General features: G+C 45.6%; 1 long non-coding RNA gene across 3 annotated transcripts in view; it reads right to left on the reverse strand.

The window, feature by feature from the left end:
* The window catches only part of LOC140594915 (uncharacterized), a 162,912-nt gene that overhangs the window by 19,787 nt on the left and 128,659 nt on the right, over positions 1 to 14,466 (reverse strand). Inside the window, exon 1 of one of the 3 annotated variants that reach the window (XR_011996190.1) lies at positions 12,431 to 12,689. The exons of the other annotated variants lie outside the window; for them this stretch is intronic. This is a non-coding gene — a long non-coding RNA (uncharacterized lncRNA). Of the gene's footprint in view, positions 1 to 12,430; positions 12,690 to 14,466 lie in introns of those variants that run through there. 3 annotated transcript variants of the gene reach the window in all.

Here is a 14,466-nt window from a genome sequence, read left to right on the forward strand (position 1 = left end):
GAATTTAAAGGAGTCCCAGTCCCATGGCTGAGTTTTCCCCACAGAACAATTTCTGCATTTGGGCTGGCACAGGAGCCTGGGGGGTTGAATCATCAAGGAAGAGTGAACTCTCTCTCAGCCTCAAAGTTTATTAGTGGGAAGAGCTTACAACCATAGCTTACAACCATACCCAATGTTTGACAGATATTGAATCTGGATGATGTGGAGGCTAAAGATTTCAACTTTTAGGTCAGAGATGACAGAGACACAACAGGATCTCAATCCAAAGCCAAAAAGGACTTTGCCCAGAAAGGGCTAAGGCCAGGAATGCAGTGTAACCTCCCTCAGTCTTACATTTTGTAGGAGACAAAACCCCACTGGAGGCAGTAAACAGCAACAAACATGCATCCTGAGACATATGCAATTAGGTTGAACAAAGTCTAACTGCAAACAGCCATGGCCCACTTTACTTTCTCAAGGCATTGAGGTGATCAGCCCTTTATGCTGTCTGTCCAGCTGAGGAAGAGCAAACCCTTTCTGAGGGAAAATAATATTATCAGTCTTCATTGTTCTTTTATATGTTATGTCTGGCAAACAACCATAAGCAATGAGAGAAGTAGGAGAATGAGACCAATAATCAAGAAAATAAAATTGACACTGAAGCAGATCCACAAAATATCCAGAGTTTAGAGTTAGCAGAGAAGGACCTTAAAAATAACTATTGTAATTTTTTAAATAGAGAAACTAATAGACAGAAAGATGGATGAAAGATGAAGAATTTCCACACATGATAGGGATCTATTTAAAAATAGAAGTGGACATTCTATTTTTTTAAACTACAGACTTTTTTTTTAAAGATTTTATTTATTTATTAGAGACACAGAGAGAGAGACAGGCAGAGGGAGAAGCAGATACCACGCAGGGCGCCCGATGTGGGACTCAATCCTGGATCTCCAGGATCATGCCCTGGGCTGAAGGTGGCGCTAAACTGCTGAGCCACCCGGGCTGCCCCACAGAAGTGGACATTCTAGAACTGCAGTATCTGAAAGGAAGAACCCATTAGATGTATTTAACAGCAGATAAGACATAGCTGAAGTTAAGCTAGTAAACTAGAAGACATGTGGATAGAAAAAAACAAACAAACTGAAGGGCAGATGGAAGAAAGGATAAACAGAGTATCAGAGACTTGCAGAATGCAAAGAGTCTAACATATGTGCAATTGGTATCCCAGAGGCAAGTGAAGAATTAGGAAGAAATATTTAAAGTCCAAGTCCTTACAGATTCCAGTGGAAGATGTATTATACTTGGATATTCATATCCCGGGCATCACATTTACTGATTATCTGTGACATTGAGTGAATCTCATATCTTCTCTAATCTTCCTTTTCCCTCATCGATAAAATTGAATCAATATTATTAATTACAATATTATTAATTCATAGTATTATCTATAGATGATAAAGCTATATAAGGTAATGTGAAAAAAAAAACTTTAAATTATTGTTATTGTCTTCATTACTCCTTCCTCACTCAGTGGGCCGGTGTGTAATCTCTAGCACTAGCACACACCAGACTAACATTGGCAATTGACTAAAATGAAATTGGATTTCACTTAGGTTGTATCTCTCTTCATTCTAAAATATTTCTACTTTTATCACATACATCCTCATATTTTTCCAATTTATGTAACAAGCAGTATCTATTCCAGAGATCACTGAAATAGGACTTCCCTTCTGAGATTATTTCCTGGGACTGAAGTTCTTGGGTGGAGGGAGAACATGAGAGGCAGAATGGGAAATACGCCTCTAATTTGAATTAGGGAGGGTTGAATTCATCTAAATTCTTTAGTCACTTAGTCTCTAGTCACATTAGAACTGGAGTGAAAGCCCAGAATCATATCAGGAAGGGTGGACCCATAAGACTCACCAAAATAACATGTAATTGTGAGCATATATATATATTTATAGGCACATATATTTTTTAAAAGCTCTAATGGAACACAAGCTTAGGAAACATGATTTCAGATGGAAGGTTTGCTACCATGGAAACCCAAACTTCCAGTTTTCTGATTCTGAGCTACTCGATAGAATTCTAAGCCACAGTCTCCAAATTAGTTTATGGTCTTCTGTCACTTTTGTTGCAGTTTTTACAAAGAAGTAAAGAAAATAAGATAATGGAAGCTGGAAATTGAGCAGAGGGAAATATATAAGAATAGGGAAAAGAAAGGAGTGGAGAAAAATATGAAAGCAGCAGGGTATTAGTCAGCTCAGGCTGCCATAACAAATACCACAGACTGGTGGCTAAAACAACAGAAATGTATTCTCTCACAGTTCTGGTGGATGGAAGTCCAAGATCAAGGTGCCAGCAGGGCTGGTTTCTTCTAACATCTCTCTCCTGGGCTTGTAGATGACTGTCTACTTGTTGTGTCCTCTCATGGCTTCTCTCTGTGCACCCACATACCTGGTGTCTCTTAGTCTTCTAATGACACCAGTTCTGTTGAATTGGGGCCCCAAATACAGTTATATTTGGGATTAGGGCTTCAACATATGGATATTTAGGGGGGACAATTCCATTCATAACACGCAGGGAAAAAAAAGATCAGTATTAACTAATGGCTTCATAACTAAAAAATGCTTTGCCATGTCCACACCAGCACCAGCAGATCAGAAAGCTATAGACTTTTATTTCTTTTCTTTATTGAGGGTTTGGGGATGGGGTGACAGTCTATTTCGTTTGTTAGTTTAGATGTGTCAGTTTGGAGTCCTGAGTCTTTCCTATCATCACCTCTCTGATGATCTGCTCTCTGTTGTTTTCTTCAAACATCCTATCTTCTAAGAAATTGAGGCTTCTTAGTCATTCCGGGTATGTCTCCAAGATTAAGCTACCCAACTTCGGGTGACCCAAATTGTTGGAGAGGAGCCACAGAGCACCTACCTTGGAAAATCAAGTTCCCAAAAGGGTGGGATGCTGTGTGCCTCTGGCTTGACTTCTCTACCCAAGACAACCCTCACCCTTTCCTGCCAATGTATATGAAATAGTACATTGATCCAAGTCAATTCAGAAAATATTTATTGTATGGGAGGCTGTGGATACTGGGATAAAAACATATCATGTGCTGTCCTCAGGGGCTCACAGTCAAATAAAGACAAACAATGAGGCGGAATTAAACATATCTCAATAGTCCAAGGAGCAGCACCAGTGAAAAACTCACAGATGAAAGTGATTCATTCTGCCTGGGAGAATCAGGGAATATTTCATGGAGAAGTAAGGTTTGGGAAGGACCTGGAATAATGAACAGGAATTTGGCAGGTGGAAAAATCATGGAGCGTAGGATGTAGGGGATGGAGTGTGAAGAAGGCAAGTCATTCCACTCAGATAAAAAAGCATTAGCAAAGTCATGAGGGCACAAAAATAATTTTAATTTAGAAAAATGCTAAATCTAGTACCACGAGAGTGGTGGTTCTCAATCTTAGAGTTCATCAGATCACCCGGGGTGGCGGGGGGCGCTGGTTAAAATATCGATTTCTGCCCTGTCCCCTCCCTCAGGAGTTTCTGACTCAGTAGGTCTGGGGTGGAGTCCAAGAATTTATGTTTCTAACAGGCTTCCAGGTGATGTTGACATACAGTTGATCCAGGGGCTGTGCTTTGAGAACAACTGGACTAAGAATAGTGAAGGAGGCAGTGGCAGATTAAGGTAGATGGTGGGTTCTATTCTTTAGACAATGGAGGGTCATTATGTTACTCAGACAACCATTTGAAGGATGAATTGTAAGCCTAGGGGGAAACTTGACAGCTGCCTAGGGATGGAGGCAAGTTCTGAAGCTGTTACATGTTTTTATTTTTGTTTTTTAAGATTTATCTAAGAGAGAGAGCATGTGGGGGTTGGAGGTGGAGGAAGCGGGAGAGAGAGAGAATCTCAAGCAGACTCTACGCTGAGCATGGAATCCAATGCAGGGCTCAATCATACAACACTGGGATCATGACCTGAGATGAAATCAAGAGTCGGACGCCCAACTGACTGAGCCACCCAGATGCCCCTGAAGCTGTTTTAATTGTCCAGCTGAGAAATAATAAATAATGAGGGCCTACCTTGGAATTTTCTCATCAGAATGGATAGAAAATTAAAGATGCAAATGACATTCCAAAGCAGAATCGAATATGGAAGGAGAAGAGGAGAAGGCAAAGACCAAAAATTACCGTTTCTTTTTAGGAGAATGGACAGATTTTAAAACATTCAAGAGAAAAAGCACAGGAAGAGGAGCAGGAGGGAAAAAATAGTTCTGGTCCTTAAGACGGGTTTCAGGTGGCCAAGCTGGGGAGTTGGAAACAGGCTGGAGCTCTACAGAGATGCAGGGCTGAAGACAAAAGTTAGCACAAAAGAAAATATGCCTAAAGCAGAACCCGCGGAGTGCCTATAAGAGGCCAGAAGAGGAAGGGGAACCACTGAAGCGGACTGAGGGGGAGCCAAAGGCGAAAGCTTCTGAGAAGCTCAGTGGAGACAGAAGAGGAAGCAAGTCAGCAGAAGAGGCGGTGGAGCTAGTTAGGGAGGGTTGAGAAGCACTTTGGCAGCCGGTGCCTTGGAAGCTCCTGTTTACTCGTTCTTTGAAAAATATTTGTTGAATGCCAAAAATATACCATATGTTGTATTGAATGCTGGGAGCACAGTGGGGAGCAAGACAGCAGTCTGCCACCGTGGAGCTTGCTTGATGGGGTTGGAGCCAAGGTGTTTTTACAAGTAGAAGCATCCTGGAATCTATCACTACATGCACAAAAGGAAAAGTTCAGGAGGGAGTAAGGGGGTGAGATGGTCACACTGTGGAAACGGCACTTAAGCTTGGGCTAGACAGATGAGCTGGGCAAAAAGAGGCAAGAAAATAATGTGTATGAAGCCCTGAGACAGGTGATACACATTGTGTCCCAAGAAACTGAATGGAAACCAGGTGACAGGGACATAGAGAGTAAGTGGGAAAGCAGTTTGAGATGAGGCTGGGCAAGGTGGGCAGGACCCAAAAGTGCCGGGCTTTGCTCAAAACCTTGTTAGGTTTCCCCTACTGCAGAAATGTCTTCAGCATGGGTTTGGAGCTCTTCACTACCACCACCTTGTTGCTTTACACTAACGCCAGCTTGCTTTTAAACAAAACCGAAAATTTGAAATTGATAATTCACCTCCTTCACTGAATTTGGCTCTGGATTGCCTTTGGATTTCTCTAGCATTCATAGCTAGCCTCACAGGACTAAGGCTTGCCATGATTGAAGATATATATAAAAATATATTTATGTGCCTGAGGCTCAGAAAGCAATTTCCAAAGAGAATTTCTAAAGCTGTTTTGAGCATTATATAGCCTCTTGAGATGATGGATTCTTTCCAAACACATAACAGAGCTCTATACATCCTAATGAAAGTTCACAGCAATAATATTGCTTTTTGTCCTCTGCTTGCATGCCTAGCACTTCTGGGGTCTGAGGGCACATAAAGCCATGTCAGGCCGGAGCTTTTGCTCTCATTAAGCTCGAGGTCTCCCTGAAAAATCAATCTTGCCAGAGGGAAGAGCTTGGCAGTTCCTCTATCCTATTATTAACATTTTTCTGCAACTGGATTCACAGTCTTACCTGGAGGGACAAGTGTAACGTAGTAATAAGGTGCTTGGGAGCCAAACAGACCAGGGTTTGAGTCCCATCTCTGCCCCTGGCCAGCTGTGTGACCTTGGGCAAACTGCTTTACCTCTCTGAAGCTCGCTGTTCCCTTCTGCGATGGTCATAATACCTACTTCATCATGAGGCTGTGAAGACTAAGTAAGCTATGTCTATGAAGCACTTAATATTTTACCTGGAACAAAAAAGTGGAGCTGTCATTACTACCCTGACAGACCAAATTAGGCAGAGGACACTGGTGATGGGCTCAGGCCCAGCCTGCTCCCCGCCCCCAACCAGAAGAAGAGTATGGCTCCTGCGCCTTCCATACCCACCCCCCGCCCCCTCTCTGCTCATGGCTCTGCCAGATGTGGGATGACTCTTGTTCCCCGGCCACCTGCCACTTTCATAGACACTGCTTCTCTGTGCCATTTTACGAGGCAATCAGGCATTCACAGGCTGCCCCCAGGTCAGTCAACTGCTCATACAGAATTCCACTCTTGCTCCTTTCCTGACAAACCACAGACTTTTACTGCTTCACCTCAACCTGGCTGCCCCCTCAGACCTTTTCACACCCCAGGAGTGTCAGGATTTAAGGCCCGCTCCTGGGTCTTCCAGAGTCACGTTTGCCTTCCTTCCATCCCACCTGGCAACTTGGCAAGGTCTGAGCGGGTAATGTTTCAGGAAACCTTTAGAGAGGTAAACTCCAGGTTCCCAATGATACATCAAAAGAGGCCAAAAGAACGTGCTGAGTTGGGGGGTCCCTGCAGCCCCGTCAGGGGTGGAGAGGAGCTGCGAGGTACTATACAAGTGTTTCCATTCAGAATGAATCACCTGCTCCTAAGTTGGCAACCCTTGGCCCCCGGAACAGCTTGCCAAATGGAAAACCAAGGGGAATGTTCATGATGTATGTTTGTACCCCCAGCACTGTGACTTAAATACCACCTTCCATACTCCTCCTTTTCCATACTGTGAACAGATGTGTGCACTGTCCCAACACCCAGCCTACCTGGGAATCTGACCATGAGGCAGGACAGGATCCCTAGGGACACCAGCCCCCTGAGCTACTCTGGGCCCTTGGGGAAAGGGTACCTGGGAGAAGGTGGGGTATTACACGGTTTCAGAAGAAGAGATGACACACAGGCCATTCCCAAAGAGGTAGACCCATGACTGTCATGCAAATATAGAATGAATAGGGGTCATAGAGTTTATCCAATTCATTAATTAATGAGGGAAAGACATTAAAACTGCTACAAATGGGGATCCCCGGGTGGCTCAGTGGTTTAGTGCCTGCCTTCAGCCCAGGGCGTGGTCCTGGAGTCCCGGGATTGAGTCCCACATCAGGCTCCCTACATGGAGCCTGCTTCTCCCTCTGCCTGTGTCTCTGCCTCTCTCTCTCTCTCTCTCTGTCTCTCACAGATAAATAAATAAAATCTTAAAAAAAAAACTGCTACAAATGACAATTTGAAAATTTTTAAATTTTATAGGCAATTTGAAATAGAAGTTAATGTAAGATCACTATGTTAAAATCAACTGGTTAATGTCTCACAAGGTCAAAAACCATAACCTTTGGGGTCCTTCTCCTCCCTCCTCTAGGAAAGAAATTATTTTTTGCCCATTGCCAAATTTTGAGTGATTTTTCTCCAGCATGCTCCAACCTACCCTTCAACCTACCATCTCTTGTCCTTTCACGTGGCCCAAATCTCTGTTCTGTCCAGTTTGAGACCCAGTTTAATCCTTTACTCTTTCCAGTCCAAGCTGGACTAATAGCTAATTCAGCAACTCCATATGAATTCATCTCTTCATTTATGGGAGGCCTGCATGGCAGGAACTGGGAGATACTGCAACGTCCACTGTGGACGTGATGTCTCTTAACAGCAAGCACCAGAGGGGCTCCAACTGCCCCACGTCATGGGTTGATCCACTGACTAGGATTGTGTTGAAGCCCCATCCACCAAGACTTGAGAGGCCATGTTTTAGTCTGGGTTCTGGCCATAAAGGAGAAACAGCCTGAAATATCAAGGCAGAACTAGGAAAAATGGCCATAGAAAACCACAGAGAAATTCATCAAAAAGGGACACATAAGTTATGTGTATTTCATTTCATGCTAATAATCGTGTTACTTTGATCTCATTTTTAAAAATTAACTTAAAAAAGGAGATCACATGGAACATCATTCTTCTTATTTACACATTCAGCTGTTTACCATGCATCTATCTATGAGCCTGTACTGTACACAGGTGTGCATACAACAGAGTACCTGCCCTTCTAAAGCTTATGGTGAAGTGACTCCAGAAAATACTAATCTTCCCTTACATATTTCTTACCTTCTCAAAGGGTTTTCATGTAAAAAGCCTTCAAGCTTCAAATCCTTTCAGCCGTTCCTCTGGAATACATCCTGCCTATAACCAACTCCTCCTGCACCCTGCCTGGGGCCTTAGCCCTTCTCAATGGCATTCCTGCATTTCTTGTCATCTCTCCCTGCCTATTCTTTTCAATATAGGCAGAGCATCTTTTAAAAACATGAGTCATATCAAGTGTCTCCATAGCTTAAAACTTCATCCACCACCTGCAAGGCCCTTGTCATCTGGTGCCTACCTTCTTCCTCATACTCACCTCTCTGTTCCTGGAATGGCACCAAACTCGCTTCTGGCTCAGGGCCTTTGCACATGCTGTTCTCTATCCTAATTCTTCTCTGACAGGCTACCTTTATCCTTCAAACCTTGGTTCAAATATAACCCTTAGAGAAATCTCTCTTCACCTCCAGTCTCGGTAATGCACCCCTGCCCCAGGTCACTCTACCGTATCTCCCAAGTAGTCCTTTCAGTAATTACCTTGTTTTTTATTTATTGATTACCTGTCTTTCTGCCCTCAATTGCAAGGTCCTTGAAAGAGGTTGTGTCTGTCTTGTTTACTGTTGAATACCCAGCACCTAAAGTAATACTTGGCCCACAGGGTGCACTGAATGCCTGAGATCATATGGTTTCCTATGAATATTTGTGGAATAAAAAAATGAAGATGTGATGTTCTTTTTTTTTAAATCAAAAATCCAAGTGTCAAAGTTTTTACACAAGGAAAAACTGGGCCATTAAAAACACAGAAACAGAGTTTATTAAGTTTAGAATTAGGCAGTAAGCTCTGTGAAAGGAGCTCCCATTGCTCCTGCTAACGATACACACCAAGGCTTAGAGTAGAGCTTGGCACAGAGCTGGTCCTCAGTATTTATGGAGGTTGGTGCATTCCTGGGTGGTAGGACCAGTCCAAGCAGAGTGGGGCCAGGCAAGTTGTTCTCTCCGAGCTGACAGGGAAGCCTGGGCTGGACGGGAACTGCACAGTCCTTGCCTGGCACGCATCCCTTCTAGAAAGGATTCTTGGGAAACCGGAGGTCATCCCTGCTCAGTCAACAGCTGAATTTGAGAATGATTTTGATTGCTCTCCTCCTAAGTCCCTCTCATTGTGAAGCTCCTTGAGTGTAGATTCAGGAGTTTATCATCCTAGCATTTTTCTTTGTCTGTTTCTAACCTATAATTCCTCATTTAGAAAAATGGGGGCTCTGGAATAGATCTTTAAATTCCCTTCAGAGCCAACATTTGATGGTTTTAAGTGAAAATGTGTTCCACCTGGATCCAAGGGGTATTCAGGTCAAGCCTTTAAAGAAAACAATCCAAGCTTAACTGGAAGGACATCCAGAGTTGGTTATAGAAGCTCCCTCACAGCAGGTGTCCCAGGTAATGAGGCACTCACTCACCTGACCCCAATGTAGTATAGAACAGCATGAGATGATTATGAAGCCCATATCCTGTCCCCTCCAGGGCTTGGCATTTAGGTTCCTGGAACTTCTCCACTCTAAGCAGAGATACTATTAAAGAATGTTTTAAATTGAGGAATGAGAAACATTCTCCACATGAGTTTTTAAAGTCCACATGTGAGACTGGTGTTCTTAAGCTCAGAGTCACCTGGGGGTGCTTGTTAAAAGTATAGTCTCCGGCTCACTTCCAGCACTCTGACTTGGTGGATCTGCACTTACAGAGTTTCCAGTTGATTCTGGTGCAGATTTGTAGTGGTAAACTACCCACATCCAGCATGACCTGGTGTGAAGGACACGGCCTTACACGGGCTCGGGGCCCTTCCCTGCCCATCTTCCTGTGGCTGCGTGATATGCATAGGGTCCCAGCAGCCTCTTCACAGGCCAACCCCAGGCCAGCAGGCTCATCACTCCCTTCAGTCACCTGAAGGGCCTGTCTGCACAATGCCAAAGAGCTGGATACTTCAAGAAGAAAAGGCCACTCATGTCCAGACATACATGCTAAGTAAACCCAACCTCTGATAGAAGCAAGTTCTTTGTAGATCAGTGAACACATGAGTAGATTATCTTAAGGTTATCAAAATTCTAGAAAATAACATGTGATTTTCTTTTCTTTTGGCCATCTCTTGCTCCCCTGTTAAGGTGACTAGAGGAACTTGAATAGCAAGCTTGATTCTGCATGAATGGTATTTTCTTCAGTCTGAAAATGTTCTGTTGCTCTACTCCTGCCTTCTAGATATGATGGCAGGGAACATCAAGCTCTTTTTACAAAGTCTCTCATCCATCATCACATACAGACCTATAAAACTAAGATTCATAGGGCATTTGTCCCCAAAGTTGGAGCATTTGACAAATATAGAGTCATTGGAGTCACATTCCCAATGGCAGTCATCCTCTTTCACACTGTGCAGATAACCAACAACCTATAGTAATATTGAAACCCTCTACTCTGAGTAGGAGCCTGGGGGAAGGGAAGCAGCTGGGACTCACACAGGATTATTCACTATGGGTCAGAGAAATGGACCCACCCACAGAAACAACCAAGTGGTCCCTCCCAGACCTCAACCCTATGAGCCTCCCAGAACTCTACGCACACCCAGACCCAGCACCCTACCCAGACCCAGACCCAGCACCCTACCCACAGGGATCTGTCTGGGGCAGATAGGAGAAAGCAGCTCTCACAGAACTTCTGCGCAGTTTTGAGTCCACTAAAGAGCCCATGAAGAAAAGAATCAAAGACTCTGGGCTGTTATCTTCATTCTGTGCCTTCACCTCCTCTCTGCTGTTGTGGTTTCACCTCCAGCCCATAAAAATAAAAAGCTGGAGAATGAGAGAGAGAGCAAGGAGGCTCCTTCCTGTCGTCATCCTTCCCACACAGGCACCACAGAGTACTTCTGGGTAGCAGCCAGCAGCAGCATCTAACATTGCGATTGAATTGACTCAAGGAGACTTGGAAAAACAAAGATCCAACCAAAAAGTACTGAGGCTCGTTACTCTTATGCCCAGACATCAGTGCCTACCCAAACTGCAAACCCGAGGTCGTGCCCATTTCAGACTTTGGAGAAAGAGCAAGGAAGACATGATACCACTAAACCAGTGGCAGGCAAGGGAGACTCCAGAGCCAGCAAGTTCTGACCTCAGGGGTATTGCTGAGAGCAATAAAGGCAACGGCTCTGTTGGATCACAAAGAAGAGGCTAGCAGACTTCTCCCATGTAAGCAGTAGAAGCATTATTGGCAAGGTAATCCTTTACTTGCTGAGTTCCAGAAGCCTTTACTACACATCATTGAGCCAAAATAACTAGAATTCTAAAGTCAGAAAGGACCCAACAGGTGTGAGGACCCAAAGGGGATATGCTCCCCGGGAAGAGAGAACACAAAAGCAAGAATGGGGGCGATGGCGCCCTGGAAGTGTAGACCCCCTGGAAAGTCGCCAGCTCCTACTCAGCCTTGCAGCTAGCCGCCTGTTACCATGCAAGAAACTGGTGCCAGGTTTGTCAGAGCTAATGATTTTTCAACATAAGCCCCAAATTCCGATTTTTATGTGAAATTTCCCAATTTTAAGATGTTGGCAACCAAGTCAATGTTATTTAAAATACAACACAATATCTGCCAAACAAAACCCATGTGGATCTGGGGGAAGGGCAGGTTCAGGCTGTGGGCCTCCAGCTAATAACTTCTGAGATATATATATAAATTAATTCATAGCCAATAATGGTAATAGCTAAGAAAAAAATTGGGTGCTTCACACACATTATTCCATTTAGTCTTCACAGTTGAGAAAGTTAAGTTTATGGAGAACAGGTAACTTCTCCGAGGTTATATAGCTACGCGCATAGCTACGTACGTAGGGGAGCCAGGATTCAAATCCAGGTCGGTCTGACATCAAGTGCTAAACTCTTCACCATTAAGTGATACTGCAATTCCAGAAGCAAACAATAGTTGCCCTTAAACCCACTTATCCCAAGGCATCTATTGAATGGGCCACTGAACAAGACAAGCAGCTGGGTTTTGTGCACATGGAGGCTTGAGGAGCCTTCAGCGGGCCCCACTGGCCCCTCTCAGAGCCGTTCTCCAGTTCACCTGGGCCTCCCATAGTTCTTACCATACTCTACATCGGACGGCCAACTTCCTAAAAGTAGAGCCTTCATCTTCCCTTTCTTTTTTGCCTCTTCCTGGGCATGGTACGCAGTCAGCTGGGCCCCATCAACCCAACCGTAGGTAAGGGAGGTTGGGGTGGTTCATAAAGCACACAGCAGAAGAGCTCCTTCCCTAAAAACACAACCCTGCAAATTAGCTCAGGTACCAGACTGGCAGCAGGCCGCTCAGAAAGCAAGAGTAATGGGTATCACACTTGGGGTTCCCCAGGTAGTAGCCTGGTGCTCTAGGGATATCAGTGGTAGCTGCCCCAAGGAAGTGAATGTCCTCTATAGGCACATTCTTGACATTGTCTGCCATGAAAGAAAACCAAGATTCCAGGTGTGACCGGATGCTGGGGGGCATAGACAGCTGCTCACCTGCAGGCTCTGACCGTGGCGGGCATGTCACGCAGCAGGACGCCTGGACCTCTATTCTCTGTACTGACCACAGACCTTCTTTGCTCCACGGCCTGTGAGTCCTTTCCAGAAAACGGGACAAACCCCTGTCCTGACTCTTCTGCCATTGCAGCTAAATTTTCAACTGTCCCTATGGGCTGCTTAGCCGCCGAAGAGACGCCTCATGGGAGCGCAGAGGACAGGCAGGCCTGTCGGCTCACAAGCCTGCTCATACCAACATGCCTTTCCCCGCTTGCCCAAGACACAAGGCCTCCCCAGTGACTGTGCCTTGCAGGAAAATTCTCACTGTCCCTAAGGCAGCCCAAATTCTTTAAGCACGTATGTCACCTCCAACTCCTTCTACAGCCCTCACCTGCCTCAGAGACCATAATCATTCAAGGAAAAATAAAGTAAAATTTCCCAACACCCTCCTCCTCCTCCCCACGGACCCGCTTTGTGCACACGTGCAGCTGGAAAGCAGCTTCTGGCTCTCAACCACCAAGGCTTTCCATTCCAGTTAAACTGTGATGTTGCCATGGAAACAACCAGTGAGGTGTTTCTCTGGCTGTGACCCAGGCTGAGGACCCGAGGCCCATATTGCAGACACCCTCATGGGCTGGCATCCCAGGAGCCCTATGCCACCCCCCTGCAATCCAGGGCAGCCCCCCAGACCTCTGTGGGGCTGTTGGTGTGGTGTGTGTTGGTGTGTGTAGGTGCACGGGCTCACATGTTTGTTTTCTTTTCAGCCCAGCCCCTCCCAGCACACAAAAGGCACATTCTTTTGGGGGGGGGGGGGGGGGAAGAAAGAAAGAAAAAAAGAAAGAAAGAAAAGAAAAAGAAAAAATGTATTTTTTTTTTCTGCATTCCAGCTGCCTGAGCTAAGCGGAGGAATGAATGGTTTGGGAAAAATCTCACACAGGAATAAATTTACAAGGGACAGCTGAGCGGATAAATTCAGTCCCCAAAGAGGGGCATTACGAGGCCTTTTGGCAGGAGACCTGCCCCTTGTGCAAAGCTGTCTAAAAAGAAAAACAGAGCAAGAGAGGGGAGCTTTCAAACCCACCCCAAAATAAACCTTTCAGAAATCCTTTTAACTCCCTCTAGCTGTTAGCATTTCAAGACAGGAGGAGGCCCATTAACAAAGGCCAATCAGTCCGTTCTTGGTGGCCCCCCTCTGTCCCTGGGCTTGTCTGGGATGCGGCTTTTGCTCCTCCCTGGCCCAGGTAAAGGGTTCAGGCTTACCCCAGTTTTCTGGTTCGACTTGTCCACGTTCAATGACAAAAGTGGAGTTTGACCTAGTAAGAGTCTGGCAAGCAGCTAGGGATGTCTCCTGAGGCAGCCCCCTCGGCTGAAAAGTGGGCCAGACAGGATGGGGCAGACTGGATGGGCTGGGGCTGGGAGCTGGATGTAGGCCCCGCCGAGCGGGAAGAGGGGAGCGCTAGGAGAGGATGGCTCAGTGACAGGGGAGGGCGGCTGCCCCCAGGGCTGGAAGATGCTGTGTCCAAACGTGATGCTTGTTCCTTGAGCGACCATAGTTGTTTTCTACAAAGATTGGGTAAGATTAGGCCAGAATCATTTTTTGGACATTTCCCCCCAAAAAGGGTGTCGAACACTTGCCTCTCCCCTGCTTCTTTATCACTTCCTTGACTCAGCACAGCTAGCAGCCGGTTACTAGAGTCAGGAAATCCCCCTCGGTTACTCCGAGATCTGAAAACTCAGCAAACCCATGTCCTCTCCCTTTTCTCTGGAAACCAAATCCTAGAACTTTTACAGCTGGCAATGAGCTTCTTGTTCCTTGTCGTAGCTTTTCCCAGGCTCCTTCACCCCCAGGAGAGCCTGAGACTCGGAGCCGGGCTTTACGGGCTCCTCCGGGAAAGCCGAGCTGCTGGCCGTCCCCAAACACGTCCACGCGGCCTGCCTCGAGCGGTGCAGAGCTCGAGGTACGTTGCCCCTTCTCCATGGTGTCCTCACTCCTGAAGTCATCGTGGGGCAGGGCCTGGGAAGCATTTACAGTGCTG

Source organism: Vulpes vulpes, chromosome 12 (genome assembly GCF_048418805.1).
Source record: "Vulpes vulpes isolate BD-2025 chromosome 12, VulVul3, whole genome shotgun sequence".
In the NCBI taxonomy this organism is placed as follows: Eukaryota; Metazoa; Chordata; class Mammalia; order Carnivora; family Canidae; genus Vulpes; species Vulpes vulpes.